The following is an 18,337-nucleotide window of genomic DNA, read 5'->3' as shown; positions in this document are numbered from 1 at the left end:
GGTTTTACTTGCCCCAGCAGTAGTACTCAGTGTTGATGGTCACCCTTCTGGAAACATTGGGCTTGGCTTCCCCCCTCTCCTTCCTTCCTTCTTGGCCACTCTTCAGTTTCCTTCGTTGGCTTTTTCTCTCCTTTTCACCTTTTACGTTGGCACCTTAGTCTTGGAATTGTTTTTCCATCCATCTTCCCTCCCTCGGTGATTTCATCCAGACTTATGGTTATAAATACCAAGACACTGATGATTCCTAAAACTATCACCATGGCAGTCTGTATCCAACTTCTCACATAACATGTCTATATAGATGCCTCCTGGGCATCTCCAAATTAACATTCAAAACTGAATTTCTGATCTTCTCTGAACCCTGGTATTTTCCTCCATCTCACTAGTACAAAAAACTTGGACAGACACATCCTTGACCCTTTTCTTTCACTCCGCATCCAAGTTAGGCAGCAAGTCGTACGGAATCTGCCTTCAAAATATGTCCAGAACCAAAACAGGCCTCAACTCACTACACCACGCTGGTCCAAGCTGCCATCATGTTTCACCTCGATCACTGGTTCTCAAACTGTGGTCAGTGGACCCCTCATGACTCCCGAAAACCTCTTAGAAGAAGTCCAGGAAATCAAAACTACTTTTGCAGTAGTACTAAGGTATTGTTTGCCTTTTTCACTGTATTCATATTTACACCAATGGTACAAAAGCAACCAGGGATGAAATTGCTGGCTGTCTAGCACAGATCAAGGCACCAACTATATGAATAATCATTGTATTCTTCACTGCCAGATACTCTAAAATGTCCTTGATGAAAAAAAAAAAATTTCATTAAATCTTGCCCCTTGAGTACTCATCTTGTTAATATTCTGTATGATATGCTAATAAAGCACTTTTATTGCATATGACAATAACAATATCTGTCTCCGGGAAAGCATTTGTGTGACTGAGTTGGGAGCTGATCTGGCCACTTTTTTAATGAAACATTTTTACTTGGAAAGAAAACTATGACAGACATTGTCCTGGAAAGGAAAAAAAATGACATCACTTCAAGTGAAGACAACTGATAGAATTTGTTTCTAGTTTCCACTTTTTAAGCTAGAGTTTTAGAAAGTATACCCATCACCAAGGGCTTGACAGCTTTCCAGTTCTTTCAGACTGAGATAAGTGGGAAAACGGAGGAAAACCTCTTCATCTACCACGTGCAAGTTAACTGAGACCTCTGTAACAAGAGATTAACAAGAGAAAAGCATACGGAAGTATTTAATAGAAGTTTTTATGTGACACACAAGCCTTCACAAGGAAGTGAATGAAGACCTGAAGGAAAAAATCCAAGTGGTTTTATGTTAGGCTGAATGAACAGTGGAAAGTCTTGGGAAGACGTCACAGGACAAAGATAAGCTGAGCTTAGTAGACGGGGAAACTTCACAAGGCCTGACTGATGGGTTCCTCCTGGCATCCCACTGTCTTCAGAGATAAGGGTGTGCCTTTCCTCTGGGCACTGGGAGTGCACCTCTCACATGAGGGTGTTATGACCTGCTTCAGGGGAAGCCTAGGAAGTCCTTCCTGAAGATGGAAGAAATCACCAGAACAAATCATTGTTTATTCTGATGGCCTTTGTTGGACACTGGGTTTCAGTTCACCTGTTAACTGAGAAGCAACAAGTCAAGCAGACAAGCAAGTAGAAGAAAAAAGACTCTTAACCCTCACATGCCATCTCTCAGATTTCAGCTTGAAATACTCATTATGCCAAGGTGTCATATTTGGAGGTCACATAGGGTAAACCATTAACTGGTGTAATAACTGATTTTTGATGCTGTATAATAAAACATGTCAATCTTGGAAGATTTGCATGATTCAATGAGCTAAAGGTATACCTTCCACCAGCACCAAATTGCATAATGTTAACAAATATTCTTTCAAAGGATAAACATTGGTCCTGTTTGGCTTTAGTATTGAAGATTATATGAGGTTATAGGGAAGATCCCCTGGAGGAGGAAATGACACTCCACTCCACTCACTCCACTTCAGTGGAAAGTCTTGGGAAGACGTCACAGGACAAAGATGAGCTGAGCTTAGTAGACGGGGACACTTCACAAGACCTGACTGATCGGGTTACTCCACTCCAGTATCCTTGCCTGGAGAATACCCTTGGACAGAGGAGCCTTGTGGGCTACAGTCCATGGGATCACAAAGAGTTGGACACAACTGAGTGTCTAGGCACATAGCACATATTTCCTTCATGTACTCCAACCAAAACAGTGTATCCGAGCAGACCGAATGCAGAAGCCATGACAATAATCCAGCTGTGCTATTCTAAACCTGATAATGGAGATTTGTAAACATGTTATATAATACCACTCTTGTCATTACTATTTTGAAAAAGTTATTTTCATTAAAAAATGTTATTCCTGTCAATGTGTGAGTTCGTTATTCAATATAATTAATCCAGAAATATAAGTTCCAGAAGAAAAAGGATTTTTGTGTATTTTATTAACTGCTGTATTGTGCCCTGGCATATAGTAGGAGCTCAATAAGTATCTGTTGAATTAAAAAATGAATGCAGGTAATTCCCCTGTGGTCCAGTGGTTAGGACTTGGTCCTTTTACTGCTGTGACCCGGGTTCAATCCCTGATTGGAGAACTAAGATCAACAAGCAATAAAAGGAATGCATCATCTAACTGGCCGATCATCTAGACAAGTGGTTTACTATAATTAACCAATGATACTATGCCCGTTTCTTCTACATAATTATTTTATTATCTATGAATTTATTTTTGCTTTTCTGAATTAGGAAACCTCTTGCATATCATTTTTACATATTTAAATGTTTATTTTTCTCAACCACTTGGATGTTTTAAAATTTCAGAGCCTGTGACCATCACATGGTTTTGAGCCCACAGAACCCTGGGTTTGCAAGTGGATAAGTCGTTTAGTCGACATACTCACATTCACATAGTTGGTAATTGATTTGTATGTTGATCCTTTTCAAAAAGATAATTTTGTATAATTTAGATTTGGCAAAGGCTAATTCTGGTGTTTCAGTAAGTGTGTGAAAACAGCACACAGATGTAATTTAAACTTCTTTAAAAAACATTCAAAAAATCCAATAAATTATTTCTAAAACAATACAGTTTTCTTCATTAGGAATTCATAGCTAAGAAAATAAGGACACAATTATGAGTGACTCTCAAAATGTCTTCAGCACACAGCTGCATAAACTAATGACGTTAATAATTAGGAACATTTTAGCTAATGAGAAATCTTGACCAGGTAACGTTTCCAAACCTTACAGAGTTTTATAACAGAAGTGACAGCAAGGATTTTTTTAAGTCAAATTTTTGTCCCCATCTCTACCCTAGAGGATGTTTACCCCTAGAAAGAACAAAAGGTCTTGTGTGGTTTAAGCAGTGCCTTCGGAATGCTTTTTGGAAGCAGACAGCACATTTTTTCCTCCCCAGTGACTGGAGCTGAGTCCGCATGAATGTGAATGCAGCCCCAGGTCTTTACTTCATTAGCGTGCGTGTGTCTCCAAGGACCCTCCTGCTGGCAACCCTAATAGGATTTCTTCCCCTTACACCTTCATCTGCCCTGGCTTCTCATGCTGTGCTATGATGTTTGGTTTAATGAGTCAACTCCTGTGATCCAGGGGAAAAAAGCCTTTTTCCTTAAATAGATAGCTGAGGAAATTCAAAATTGTGTTTCCTGCCATTATATGTGACCAATATTTGATGACAGGCCTGAATGTGTTGAGCCCAGAAGATCACAGCGGTTACTTAGGCTCAAATCTCAGCCATGACTGGGCAGGTTATATCTCTCAAAAGCCTACCTAGCTGTCATGATGTGGAAAGACAAGCTACAAGCTGGGAGTGAAAGGCAGTGTGTGCAGGAAAGCAGAGGAGAAAGCAGAGACACTACAATTTTTCTGCTGAAGTAACTCAAAACACAGTCTAGTGTCAGTGGGATAAGCCAAAAAAAGTTCATGTGTAAAAGTGTTTGAAGTAACCAATTATGGACATAGGAAGAATATTAGATGGCTGTGAAGGTTAAAGCCCTCTGCTACTGTAGAGAAAGACAATAACAGATATTGCCTAAAATGGATGTGTCCAAAAAGAAAAGTTAAATTATTTAAGGATTTAAAGGTGATGGCAAGAAAAATGTTAATTGTTTAACAAGTTAAAATAGGTTGGTTCTGGGAAGGAAGGGTAGAATTGAAGAGGAATGGGAAAATGGAGTCTTATGATCTCTTATAGTTTTCTATTTTATAACCAATGTGTATGGTCATATAGCTATATCTTCTAGGCAATAAACCATTTAAAATGGAGCCAAATCTAGTGACCCCTCTGAAAGGCTGGGACGGGCTGGAGAGGCAGGATGGTTTCTGGGATGTCTGGGTCAGGGGTCTGGTTCGGTGCATCAGCTTTGGTTGACCTTTGGCCTTGTTCAGGGGCTTCCCTGATGGTTCAGTTGGTAAAGAAACACCTGTGATGCAGAAGACTCTGGTTCGATTCCTGGGTTGGGAAGATCCGCTGGAGAAGGGATAAGCTACCCACCCCAGTATTCTTGGGCTTCCCTTGCTGGCTCAGCTGGTAAAGAATCCACCTGCAATGGAGGAGACCTGGGATCAATCCCTGGGTTGGGAAGATCCCCTGGAGAAGGGAAAGGCTACCCACTCCAGTATGCTGGCCTGGAGAATTCCGTGGACTATGTAGTCCATGGGGTTGCAAAGAGTCGGACACAACTGAGCAGCTTTCACTTTCCGGTGTGAATGATGCATGGAGAGTTAGGGCGGCCTGTACTTAAATCCTGGTGACTTCACCTTGCTCTTGAGATTTGTTTGCAAGACAAGTTAAAAAGCTCCTGACAGCAAAAAAAAAAAAAACGCTACTAAATACAATTTCAAAACTATGTGCACATACTTTGGATGGCCTAGAGAAATAGCCCTGGCCTAGTTTGGTTACTACAGAGAGTAATAGACCCAAAGTAGCTGTGGGGAGCAGGGGGACCCCGTCTCTGCCTCAGCTCTGTTGTTATTCAGTGGCCAAGTCGTGTCCAAATCTCTGAGACCCCATAGACTGCAGCACGCCAGGCCTCCCCGTCCCTCGACATCTCTTGAAGTTTGCTTAAATTCATGTCCGTTGAATCGGTGATGCCATCCAATCATCTCATCCTCTGTTGCCCTTTTCTCCTTCTACCTTCAATCTTTCCCAGCATTAGCGTCTTTTCCAGTGAGTTGGCTCTTGGCAGCAGGTGGCTTCAGCATCAGTCCTTCCAGTGAATATTCAGGGTTGATTTCTTTTAGGATGGACTGGTTTGACCTCTTTGCTGTCCATGGGACTCTCAAGAGTCTCCTCCAACACCACAATTCAAAAGCATCAATTCTTTGGCGCTCAGCCTTCTTTATGGTCCAACTCTCACATCCATACATGACCACTGAAAAAAAACATAACTTTGACTATATGGACCTTTGTTGGCTAAGTGATGTCTGCTTTTTAATACACTGTCTAGATTTGTTTTAGCCTTTTTTCAAGAGTCAGTCATCTAATTTCACGGCTGCAGTCACCATCTGCAGTGATTTTAGAGCCCAAGAAGAGGAAATCTGTCACTGCTTCCACCTTTTCCTCCTCGATTTGCCGTGAAGTGATGGGACTGGATGCCATGATCTGTTTTTTAATACTGAATTTTAAGCCAGATTTTTCACTCTCCTCTTTCACCCTCATCAAGAGGGTCTTTAGTTCCTCTTTGCTTTCTGCCGTTTAAGTGGTATTATCTGCATACCTGAGGTTGTTGATATTTCTCTTGGCAATCTTAATTCCAGCTTATAACTCATCCAGCCTGACATTTTGCATGATGTGCTCTGCCTATAAGTTAAATGAACAGGGTGACAATATATAGAATTGTGTACTCCTTTCTCAATATTAAACCAGTCAGTTGTTCCACATAAGGTTCTAACTATTGCTTCTTGACCCACATATAGGTTTCTCAGGAGACAGGTAAGATGGTCTGATATTCCTGTCTCTTTAAGAACTTTCCACAATTTGTTATGATCCACACAGTCAAAGGCTTTAACACAGTGAAACCGAAGTAGACGTTTTTCTGGAATTCTCTTTCTTTTTAGTGATACTCTTCCATGGTGTGATACTCTTCCATGGCTTACTTCAAGCTATCAGCATGACATCACTGAACTTTGAGGTGGGAAGAGATGCCTAAGAGATCACAGACATTTCTATCCTGTAGATATGACAACATAAATAGACATATAGACAGAAATAACCTTCAGAGCACAGATTAAGGTAGAATAAAAAGGAAGTGGTAAATTTTGAGTATCCATTGCCTGTGTTATATAATCTAATTGTAAAAAGTAAAGTGAAAGTCGCTCAGTCATGTCCAACTCTTTGTAACCCTGTGGACTATACAGTCCAGTCTCTAGGCCAGAATACTGGAGTGCGTAGCTTTTCCCTTCTCCAGGGGATTTTCCCAACTTAGGGATTGAACCCAGGTCTCCTGCATTGCAGGCAGATTCTTTACCAGCTGAGCCACAAGGGCAGCCCTTTATTAAATTTAATTTTTAATAATGATTGAGTTTAACAACTGGCTTTCACAGGTCCTGAAAATTTAACAGTTGGCTCTCATGAGCTGATGCCAACCAGCTCCAGTGGCCTCATGTGTCTGACCCCAAAACCCTCTATCGTAGTGTTTAACACCATGTGGTCTATGGAATATGAGTTCTTGAGAGTGTCCTGAAACAAGATCTTAAAGGATCAAATGTGTTAGGGAAATGCTGCAAGGTTAATTTGCTTCTTTAAAATCTACCACTGAGTCCTAAGAAGTGCCAAGGGAAAGAGGCCTGATAACCCCAAACTGAAGATTCCTTTCTGTTCCTTAGAACCCCCTTGGAGACAGGCTTTGCATTTGGGCAAAATCTAGCAGGTTGATTAAAGCATAGACTCTGGAGTCAGCCAGATAATTTGAGTTTGAATCTTGGCTCCACCATTTACTAGTTGTGGGCCTTTGGGCAAATATAATCTTCTTGTCTTGGTTCCTCATCCATAAAATAGGTATAGTAATTATAAGCTTATCTCAGATATGCTGCAGGTATGGTTCCACACCACTGCACTAAAAGCATGTTGCATGAATATTTTGGTTTCCCAGTGCATAAAAGTTATGTTTATGCCATACAGTAGTCTGTTAAGAGTACCATAGTATAATGTCTAAAAAAATGTGTATGCTTTAAAAATATTGCTCAAAAAGCTAATTATCATCTGAGGCTTCAGCAAGTTGAAGGAGTATTGTCAAAGATCCCTGATCACAGGCCACTATAACAAATATAATAATAATGAAGTTTGAAATATTGTGAGAATTAACCAAAATGTCCCTTCAGAGACATGAAGGGAGCAAATGTTGTTGGAAAAATGGCGCCCATTGATTTACTCAGCACAGGGCTGCCTCAGACCTTCAGTTTGAAAAAAAAAAAATGCATTATACGTGAAGCACAATAAAGTGAAGTACAATAAAATGAGGTCTGCAACCAAAAGACATAGACTGGCTGAGCAGATGAAAACAAGTGCATGTATGCACTACCACTTACCACATCACTCTGCTTGACCACCCCCCCAACAAATTATATGTAATTATTTTATATTGTTAGGTTAATCATGTTCCCATTATGGCTTGCAACTGTAATTATCTTTTTTTTTTTCCTGGCTATTGACTATATGAAAACTAATAGTAATAAATAGTAAATAGTAACATACTATTACTAAATAGTAAAAAATTTTACTATTGTGATTATGTAACTACTACTCAGTGCCATTGTATCATGAATGGTCAATGGAAAAATAGAATTCTATATTAACCAAAACTACCATTCAATAGAAAAACCTGTAATCACTTTCTAAAATCCAGATGCATAGCAGAAATGTCTTGAAATTCTTTGCAAAGTACAAATGCCCCAGGTATTGCTTTTTTTCCTCCAGAGCTCAAGATATGTTTCTAATGAGCAGCCATGTTTATTTATTTAAGGAAAGGGTTATTTATTTATTTCTATTTTATTTTTTTTAATTTTTTTCACTTATTTTTATTAATTGAAGGCTAATTACTTTACAGTATTGTAGTGGTTTTTGCCATACATTGACATGAATCAGCCATGGATTTACATGTGTTCCCCATCCCGATCCCCCCTCCCGCCTTCCTCCCCATCCCATCCCTCTGGGTCTTCCCAGTGCACCAGCCCAGAGCACTTGTCTCATGCATCCAACCTGGGCTGGTGATCTGTTTCACACTTGGTAGTATATTTGTTTCAATGCTGTTCTCTCTGAACATCCCACCCTTGCCTTCTCCCACAGAGTCTAAAAGTCTGTTCTGTACATCTGTGTCTCTTTTTCTGTTTTGCATATAAGGTTATCGTTACTATCTTTTTAAATTCCATATATATGCATTAGTATACTGTATTGGTCTTTATCTTTCTGGCTTACTTCACTCTGTATAATGGGCTCCAGTTTCAGCAGCCATGTTTAAAAACAACTGGACTATATGAGAATCTTTTACTTTTATCTAGTTTGTTTCACTTTTTCTACTTTACATTCAGTGCTCCCATTTAATTTAGTTTATGTTTTCCAATTTCTTCATCTCTTCTTTTATTAGATGTTCTTTCTCAAGCCTTTATCAAGCATAATAGAAAAATGTTTGTATACATATATATAAATAATATGTATGATAATATATTTTAGAAAACTTATAAATTTTTGCCTAACTAAAAATTTATGACATTTTGATTCTACTTGTTTGACTTAGTATGAATAGAATGCTAGATTTCTAATTTAGAAAAATAGATATGCAACAAGCAACAAAGGTTTACTGTATAGCACAATATCTTGTAATAGCCTGTGATGGAAAATAACTTCAAAAATAACATATGTGTATATGTATAACTGAATCACACACAAAAAATTCTACTTTTTGAAGGAATAAAAAATGAGTTCTGCCTGTAGTACCTATTTCATATGGTTGTTAAGATTAAATGAGTTAACATACAGGTGAAGTTCTTAGAGCAATGCCAGGCATCTAAAAAGTGCTGTGTGGTATAATCTTGTATTGTCGTTGTTATCCTCATGCTGTTCGGCTTCCAGCCCAATCATTCCAGTCTCCCCAACTCTCAGATCTCCTGTCAAGCAATCTGGAGGAATGTAGAGGGATGGGAAGGAAGCATTTCTTGACATTCTTTTCTGAGTTCAAAGCATTTCTAACCACACTAGAAGGATATAGGATTTACCAGTTTCTTTCTAGAACCTGCCAACTGGGACTGTGCTTTTAGATGTGCATATATTTAAATAAAAATGCCCTTAACTGGAAACCACTTAGATATCCCAGACACTGGTTATAGAGGAATTTTCCCTTCCTTTGAAAAAAAAATTGAATAATGATTTTTAGTAGGCCTCTTCCTTCTGAGTCAGCATCATCAGGAGCAAGAATTGTTACCCTTCATAGAGGATTGCTTCCAGGTTCAAACCGAAAGCTATCTCATATCCCTGACTTTTTCCCAGTCAAATGAAGGGCATGACCCCTCCATTGCTTTATATTCTTGCCAACTTGGCTGACTGCATTCTTCTCAGTAAAGGAGATGGTGTTGAGGTGACAGTATATAGAATTCCATAAGAGCTGGATTAAGAGAAGCTGGTGGTGACTTCATCCTAGTTTTGTGAAAATGATTTTATTCAAAAAAGAGTGAGTAGAAGTAAAGAGCTTGAAGCCATTCAAAAAATATATATCTAAAAGTCCAACAAACATAAAAATATTTCTAACCTCACTAGTCATCAAAGAAATGTAATAAAATTCAGATGTCATGTTTCCTCTATCAGAGCAAAATTGTTTTTTTTTTAAGATGACAAAAGCTAGTAGTGGCAAAAGTGAGGAAATTAGCACCTTATACAGTGTTATTTGGAGTATACAATCTTTTTGGAGTAATATTAGGTAATATGTCTCAGTATTCAAAATGCATATGCACTTTGACATAACAATTTGTCTTTAGAAATTTATCACAAGAAGAAATTGAACACGTATACAAAAATATACAGTCAAAGAGGTTTGTAGTGGCTCATAATAAAAAAAATTGGTAACTATGAGTCCCTTGGACTGCAAGGAGATCAAACCAATCGATCCTAAAGGAAATCAACCCTGAATAGTCATTGGAAGAGCTGATACTGGAGCCGAAGCTCCAATACTTTGGTCACCTGATGTGAAGATCTGACTCATTGGAAAAAGCCCTGATATTGGGAAAGGTTGAAGGCAACAGGAGAAGGGGGCAGCAGAGGGTGAGATGGTTAGACAGCATCACCAACTTAGTGGACATGAGTTTGAACAAACTCTGAGAGAGAGTGAAGGACAGAGGAACCTGGCGTGGTGCAGTCCATGGGGTCACAAAGAGTCGGACATAATTTAGCAACTGAACAACTGTACTAGTTATCTATATAATAGATTGAATGGTTGATCCTCTTCACCCCCGTCTGCATATGTCTTCATTGTAAGCAATGTCTGTTTCCCCACCCTGTGACTTTGGACTTGGCCATGTGTATGGTTTGATCAATGATATGTGGGCAGAAGTGACATTAAGCCTAAACTTTAAGAGGCTTCAAGTGTTTCTGCTTTCCCTCCTGTGTTTTTGTATTTTCTCTAGCATTCCTCAGTTGGGTCTTTGGCCCCAGAAAGAGGATAAGAGACACATGGAGAAGAGCCATCCTTGCTAATCTATAAATAGAGCAACTATAGATGGAAGCAGAGTTGCCCAGCTGAGGCCAGGCTAGGTCAGCCAAACTCTAGCCAACCTGCAGACATGTGATATATAAATGAAATTAACATAGAATATGTATAATTCATACAGAATATGTATATTGCTTATAATTGTTTTAAGTCACTGAGTTTGAGGATGATTTGTTATGTAGCACTAGTTATCCAATACAGTCTATCAGAACATATTATAGTAAACTCTACTATTGAACTGTTATAAACGGTGATATGTTCAACATTTACTGACATGAAAAGATGTCTGTTCAATAGTATTAAGTGAAAGAAATCAGATTTCAGAACACTGCTGCTGCTGCTAAGTCGCTTCAGTCGTGTCTGACTCTGTGCGACCCCATAGACGGCAGCCCACCAGGCTCCCCCGTCCCTGGGATTCTCTAGGCAAGAACGCTGGAGTGGGTTGCCATTGCCTTCTCCATTCAGAACACTATCTAGGCACAATTACACAAACATACACACACAGATGTAAGAAAGGATGTGTTATAGTGGTTATTTCTTGGGTGGGTGGGGGGCTGGAATCTGGAAACTTTTTTTCTTTTCTCTGTAGTTTTGTGTATCGTTTGATTTTATTTCTCACAGCGCATCCACCTGTTTTTTTTTTTTTCATTTATTTTTATTAGTTGGAGGCTAATTACTTTACATCATTACAGTAGTTTTTGTCATACATTGAAATGAATTAGCCATGGATTTACATGTTTTATAATCGAAAATAGGGCAACGGCAATAGTTATCATATGTCCTGTCCTGGGAGAACAAAAAGATGAACCTTTGTAAAATAAAGAGAAACACTAGAGAGGGAAAGAGGAGCCCAAGATTACATGCAGCCTTGAAAGGTGGCTAGAGATCAGAGTTGATGTATAAAGAACTCGAAGTAGATACAGTAGTATAGTTAGCATTGATTATTGCTTATGCTGAGTATGCCAGTACATACACTGTCTCATTTGGTTCTCATAGCAACCATTTGAGGGGGCTTCCCTGGTGACCCAGTGGTAAAAAATCTGCCTGCAATGCAGGAGACCCAGGTTTGATACCTGTGTTGGGAAGATCCCTTGGAGGAGGGCATGGCAACCCACTCCAGAACTCTTGCCTAGAAAATCCCATGGACAGAGGAGGCTGGCGGGCTGCAGTCCACAGGGCTGAACAAAGTTGGACACAACTGAAGTGACTAAGCAGAAACAGCAGCAACCATTTGAGTTCAGAGTTTTAATCTTCCTTCCTTTACAGAAAAAGAGGATAATTTGCTGTGGGTCACACAGCTCGGGGGCTTCCCTCGTAGCTCAGTTGGTAAAGAATCCACCTGCAATGCAGGAGACCCTGATTCAATTCCTGAGTCAGGAAGATCCGCTGGAGAAGGGATAGTTAACCCACTCCTGTATTCCTGGGCTTCCCTTGTGGCTCAGCTGGTAAAGAATCCGCCTGCAATGTGGGAGACCCTGGTTCAGTCCCTGGGTTGGGAAGATTCCCTGGAGAAGGGAAAGGCTACCCACTCCAGTATTCTGGCCTGGAGAATTCCATGGACTACTGTCCATGGGGTCACAAAGAGTCGGACACGACTGAGCAACTTGCAGTTTCACACAGCTTGGATTTAAACCCAATCTGTGTCCAGAGCTCATCTTCTCTCCAGGATGCATGCTTTTTCTCATTGCATGCTGTGAGCAGGAGTGACTTGGAGAAGTGACCTGGACGCAGCAGTTATGGAATCCAAATACCTGAAGGTCTGTGAATAAGAGATAAGTAGAGAGCATTAGAGAACAGGGCATAGATCACAGAACCTGCCAGAATCAGAGGTCAAATCCCACCCCTGCACTTCGGAGCTGAGAAATCGTGTACCAGTTACTTTGGCTCCTCCACCTCTGGCTTTCTCCTTCCATGAAGACATAGAGTAAATAATCAATATCTCTGTCATACTCCTAGGAATCACCTCAGGGCCTGGCACCAAAGACACCAATAAATTATTGCTAATATTTTAACTTAAGTAGAGGCACTCTGGAAACTGTGAAATGTTAATCAGATACTAATCGTTGTGATCTGTAATTTGAGGGAATACAGAAGTTAAAGGAAATTGACCAAGTAGGCTGACGTGAGATTGGAGCTGACGGAGAGCCGGCTCGCCTGACCTGTGAGTGTCCTGATGAGCTTGGCTAGCGGCCGGCAGTGGGAGTGCTGGTCAGGCAAAATAGTGATGATCTTGACAAAGAAATCCTCATAATCTGTTTATTGAAATGTATTGAAAAGTCAGGAGAAAACTCTCTATGAAGCATTTGTTCATTCATTCATTTATTCACAAATGTGTGAAGTGCTCACCTTGTGCTTGGCACGCTAGTCTCCTCAAGTAGATTATGGTGTGTGTGGGGGGAAGGTAGTGAGGGACAAATATTAATCTAATGTGCATACAAATAAATGTAACATATGCCTGTGATACAGGAGGTGATGGAAGCATAGAACTGGAAAATGTTTCCTGGGAAAGTGATGATTCAGCTGAGATCTGAAGGAGAGTAGAAATGTGACCAGAGTTTAGCTCAGGCTATTACTCCATAGATGCACAGATCAGCTGTCCCAGAGGCCGTTTATATCTCGCTGTATAAATCAGAGGTTCTCAAACTTGGTGTGCCCTTGAATCATCCGGGAGGGCGTTAATACACAGCTTCTGATTCCGTATGTCTGGGTGGGGCCTGATGATGTGCATATCTAACAAATTCCCAGATGCTGCTGATCTGGGGGCCACCTTTGAGAACCACTGCTCTCAGTGAACACCCACACCACCTCTTACCAGTTCATAGTTCAAAACACGAGCAACTTTTAACAAATGTTTCCCAGGCTGCTCACCACAAAAATCAATTTCCAAAGTCTTAGGGTTGAAATGTTTTTACACCAGGTTGAATGTTAACATTACAAGTTCAACCTTTCTCTTGATTGGAAAAATAAAATAAAAAACTCCGCTGTAATTGTAGAATTGCCCTGCAGTTAGCTCTGGGTGAACAAATGTCAAGGCGCTGCCAACAACTATAATGGAATCTTTGAAAGGGGACGATGAGGGCCTGGCCTCTGGGATAGGCGTGGGGGGCAGAGGAGTGCAGAGCCAGGCGAGCCACTTGCTGTGGGGTGATCCTGTAATTTATGGAGTAGGAACTCTGTTCCTTGGAGCCTAGGAAAAGGGGAGACTGCCAGCCATCAACTGCTAATATATTTTAATATTTGAAAAAAAATCTTTAAGTTTACACAAGTCATGCACAGATACGTTGCCTTTAAACAAGCCAGAGCAGTAAAGAAAAGGCTTCCCCAGCACTGATTTTTTTCTCCAGCACAAATTTATGCTGTCCATTTGGCATTTATGTTCCCAGGCCATCTTCTATACAGTTTCTATGGAAACTATTGACTACTGTTTCCTGTGACAGTATCATACTCTTTTATTCCACAACTTACCCTTTTTTCACCCATGGGTGTGTGTTATGGATTTTTCCATGTCAGTACATATCACCACCACACTTTTTTTTTTTGAAATGTAGTAACATATGCAACTTATTTTTTTTCCATTTATTTTTATTAGTTGGAGGCTAATTACTTTACAATATTGTAGTGGTTTTTGCCATACATTGACATGAATCAGCCATGGATTTACATGTATTTCCCATCCCGGATCCCCCCTCCCGTATATTATCAAGGGTGAAACAGATCACCAGCCCAGGTTAGATGCATGAGACAAGTGCTTGGGGCTGGTGCACTGGGAACTTATTTTATTTTTATGTTTCATGAGGGTTTTTAAATTTTTTTTTCCACTGGAGTATAGTTACTTTACAATGTTAGTTTCACACTCTTCTTGTTTTGCATATTATTGCATAACGTCAAACACAGGTTTATTTATAGACCAGCATCAAAGCGGCTTCCTCTCCTCCTATATTTGTTGCTGTTTTGTCTTGTTTGTGTGGAAATGACAAATAGTGCTGGAGTCACCGTGCATTATGGGCATCCCCCTAGGCCGGTGTGGGTGCTGCTCTAAGGGATATATTGAGAAACAGAGCCACTGGGTCCCAATATCTGAAGGTTTTATATTTTAACAGCTACTGCCAAACTGTCCCCCCTTCCACCAGCGGGGTCACTGCTTGTCCACTCAGCAGGCTCCTCTTGTCCCCAGGTCTCACACAGCCCCAGGAGAACCACGCCTGCAGCCTCTGCCTGTCCTGTAGGACTCACACGTGAGTCTGCGGGACCAGGCGGGCACGGGCAGCCGAGCAACCCTGTTTTTCCCCTTAACTCCAGCCACGTTTCAGGGTTAGGAAGCCCAGCTCATCTGTTCATCTCATGGATGGCGGAATCCTATTTTTAGACTTTGGCTGAGTCTTCTGGTATACCTGACCGATAAAGGGTCCCCGGGAATTTTACTACTGCTGATGCCTGTGCTTCAGGTAGAATCATTTTCACTGGCCCTGAGACGTAGCCCAGTGGTTTTCATTCACTCTCAGCACTTAGCTCCGCCCCTGTGGCCCCAAAGCCTTCTTGGCGCCCCTTCTCCAGACAAGTAGAGGGCTCTTTTTGATCTTCAGACAGAGGCCTGTCGGGGATCTGACTCCTGTCTGATGTGGTGGCAGCCGTATTTTTTAATTTTTAAATTAGTTTTCTTCACTGCATAACGTGCGCTCTTCCATTTCAGCATGCAGACTCTAGCTGTGACTTGGGGGCTCAGTAGTTGTGTTGCTCAGGCTTAGTTGCTCCACAGCATGTGGGATCTTAGTTCCCCGATCAGGTGTCAAACCCTGGTCCCCCCATTGCAAGGTGGGTTCTTAACCACCGGACCACCAGGAAAGCCCCAGCTGCTGCCACTCCCATCAGACTGGCTGGATCTTGAGAACAGATTACCCTGCTTGCCTTTTAAATTCCCAGTTTACAACCTGGAGCTTCTAGGCACACAGAAAAGATTTTTCCAGTGATTGAAGGAGGCAATGAGACATTGAGACCTTCTGGGAAGCGGAACTGTCACTAACAGATGGGTTCAAACACAGACCAGCTTGACACGGCAGGGTAACACAGAGGCCTCTAAGTGCGCACCGGGTGATATTTGTCCCTTTCTCTGGGCTGTGCACTCATGACAACGAAGACTCCTTCCTGCTTACTGCTGTATCCCCACACCTAGAGCAGAGCTTGGGACAGATAGGCCCTCCTTCAATATTTATTGAATAAATGAAGAATTCCAGGCATATTTCCATCCGTCTTCTCTTTGGAGACACTAGCTTGATTTTCTGGGTTTCTTCTCCTCCTTGGGGAGGAGGGCATGGAGCTAATATTTCTTCCCCCTCCTAAAATGACAGTGTACTGCAAATGCATTTTTGCAGATGTAAGCTTGAACCTCAAAATAGGCAAGACAGAAGTGTGCCCCAGAGAGCCGTCACCCAGACTGACAGTGAGCTGTCACCTGCAGTTATGGTGAGCTGTCATCCAGAGTCATGGTGAGCTGTCACCCATCGTCACTGGGAGCTGTCACTGAGAGTCACAGTGAGCTGTCAGCCAGAGTCATGGTGAGCTGTCACCCAGAGTCACACTGCTACGGATGGGCTGAGGGCATGTGCGAATTTGGCCACTGAACCAAAACTGTAGGGCAGAAGGTAGAGGTATAATAACCTGTATTTTTATTACATAATATTTTTATACATAATTATTTTTATACATAATAGCTGTATTTTTCTTTGATGTAGTGCTTTTGTAAGAAGGGGCCCATGTACCCAGAGAATGATAAAGATAATGTAAAAATCACTACAAACCCTGCACTCCTAAGGCAGTGACTGTCAATATGATGATGGACATCCTTGCAGGAATGTTTTTAGGCGTGTGCACACCCATGTGTGTGCACACGTTAGGTTATGCTTAGCTACAAATGATGGACAACCAAAATATCGATGATGGAAACGGGATAGCAGCTCACTCCTCTCACACGCAGCTCTCGGTGGGTGGTTCGGGACTGGCAACGTTCTCCCTGGTGTCAGTCGTACAGGCTTGTGCCATCTTCTTACTGTACTGTTTATGGCCTCCACCTCAGGGTCCAAAGGACAGCATCTGCATTCTAGAAAGCAGGAAGAGGAAGAAACGAGAGAGAGAGAAAGAGAGAGAGAGAGAAATGCCAAAGGAATACATAATATTTCTGTTTATATCCCATTGGCCAGAACTAAGTTACATGGCTATACCCAGCTGCAAGGGACTTTGGGAAATGTAGTCCTTATTCTGACAGTCATGTACCCAGCTAGAAATCCTCTTACTAAGAAGTGGAGAAGTGGGATATGAAGGGGTATCTGGCAGTCTTTGTCATTCTCTCTATGCAGCATTCCTTAACAGGATCACAGTGACAGTAGATACAAATTACAGGCTCTGAAGATGACTGTGGACTGAAATCTGGCTTCATCAGTTACTTTTCAGTTTGCTGGTTTATCAACTAGGGATCATAATAGAACAAACCTACTTCATAGGACCAATGTGAGGATTGAATGAGCTAATGTATATAAAAGGGCTTAGCATGGTACCTGGCAGTAAGCTTTCAGCACGAATTATTAGTCTGCTTTTTTTTTAAACACCAGTATAACATGGGTAAAGTTCTATGTCATCACCTGTATTATATTATCCTTTTCAATAGCTGCATAGGATTTCATTATATGGTGAGAACATAATTTATTTAACTAGTCCCCCATTGATCACCATCTTAGATCATTCCTAATTTTTTTCCACTGTTAACAATTCCTGCATCCACATCATTTTGAACTTGCTTGATTAATCTCCTTAGGATAAATTCCTAGATGTGGGCTCACTGGGTCAAACCTCCACATATTTAACATGTACTGACATATCACCAAAAGTGGGTACAGTATTATTAACAGCTGGTTTCTGAGAACACTGGAGCATTGCACATTGGCAACAAATTTTTGAGCACCTACCGTGTACTGAGCCTTGTTCTAGGTGCTACAGAGAGTCCAAAGATAAACAAGACATGCCCTGACATCAGCAAGGAAATAACCAATCAGGATTTGTGGATAGGAAATCCAGGAGGTGAGAAAGTCTCCCTGAGGAACGGCTATTTCACCTCAAACCTGAGGCTTCAAATGTGTGGGTGTGATAGGAAGGGGAGAATTGGAGAAGGAGAACATATTCTAGGAGAGAAGGAATACTTGTTGAACAGTAGAATGTAGGGGTGAAGAGCATGCATTGGGCAGCCAGAGTGTCTAGGTCTGAGCCATGGCTCAGCCACTTATTACCTGAGAAAGACCTCTATGCCTCAGTTTCCTCATCTTTACAATGGGGGCAATAGTAACAATAGGATGGTTATGAAGATTGACAAAGGTGATGCACAGAAGTACTTAGAAGAGTCCTGGCTGGATAGAAAGTGCACTGTGTCCGTTAATATCAATAATTTCATTCCACCTTTGCTTAAAGTCTTAGCCCAAGACTGTGAGAGTTCAACAGCATCAAAGGCCCGTTTTCATTTTCCCCATTGAACTCATCCATTCAAGGAGTATGACTGAATCTCATACAGTATGACTATCTCCTCTAAGGGAGATGTTGTAAGGAAAAT

The 18,337-nt window shown here is 41.1% G+C and overlaps 1 protein-coding gene across 2 annotated transcripts in view; it reads left to right on the top strand.

The window, feature by feature from the left end:
* The window catches only part of PRMT3 (protein arginine methyltransferase 3), a 159,228-nt gene that overhangs the window by 128,440 nt on the left and 12,451 nt on the right, over positions 1–18,337 (top strand). The gene's annotated exons all lie outside the window — the stretch shown is intronic.

The sequence above is a fragment of the Odocoileus virginianus genome, chromosome 28 (genome assembly GCF_023699985.2).
Source record: "Odocoileus virginianus isolate 20LAN1187 ecotype Illinois chromosome 28, Ovbor_1.2, whole genome shotgun sequence".
NCBI lineage: Eukaryota > Metazoa > Chordata > Mammalia > Artiodactyla > Cervidae > Odocoileus > Odocoileus virginianus.
This window is presented reverse-complemented; position numbering and strand designations above follow the sequence as displayed.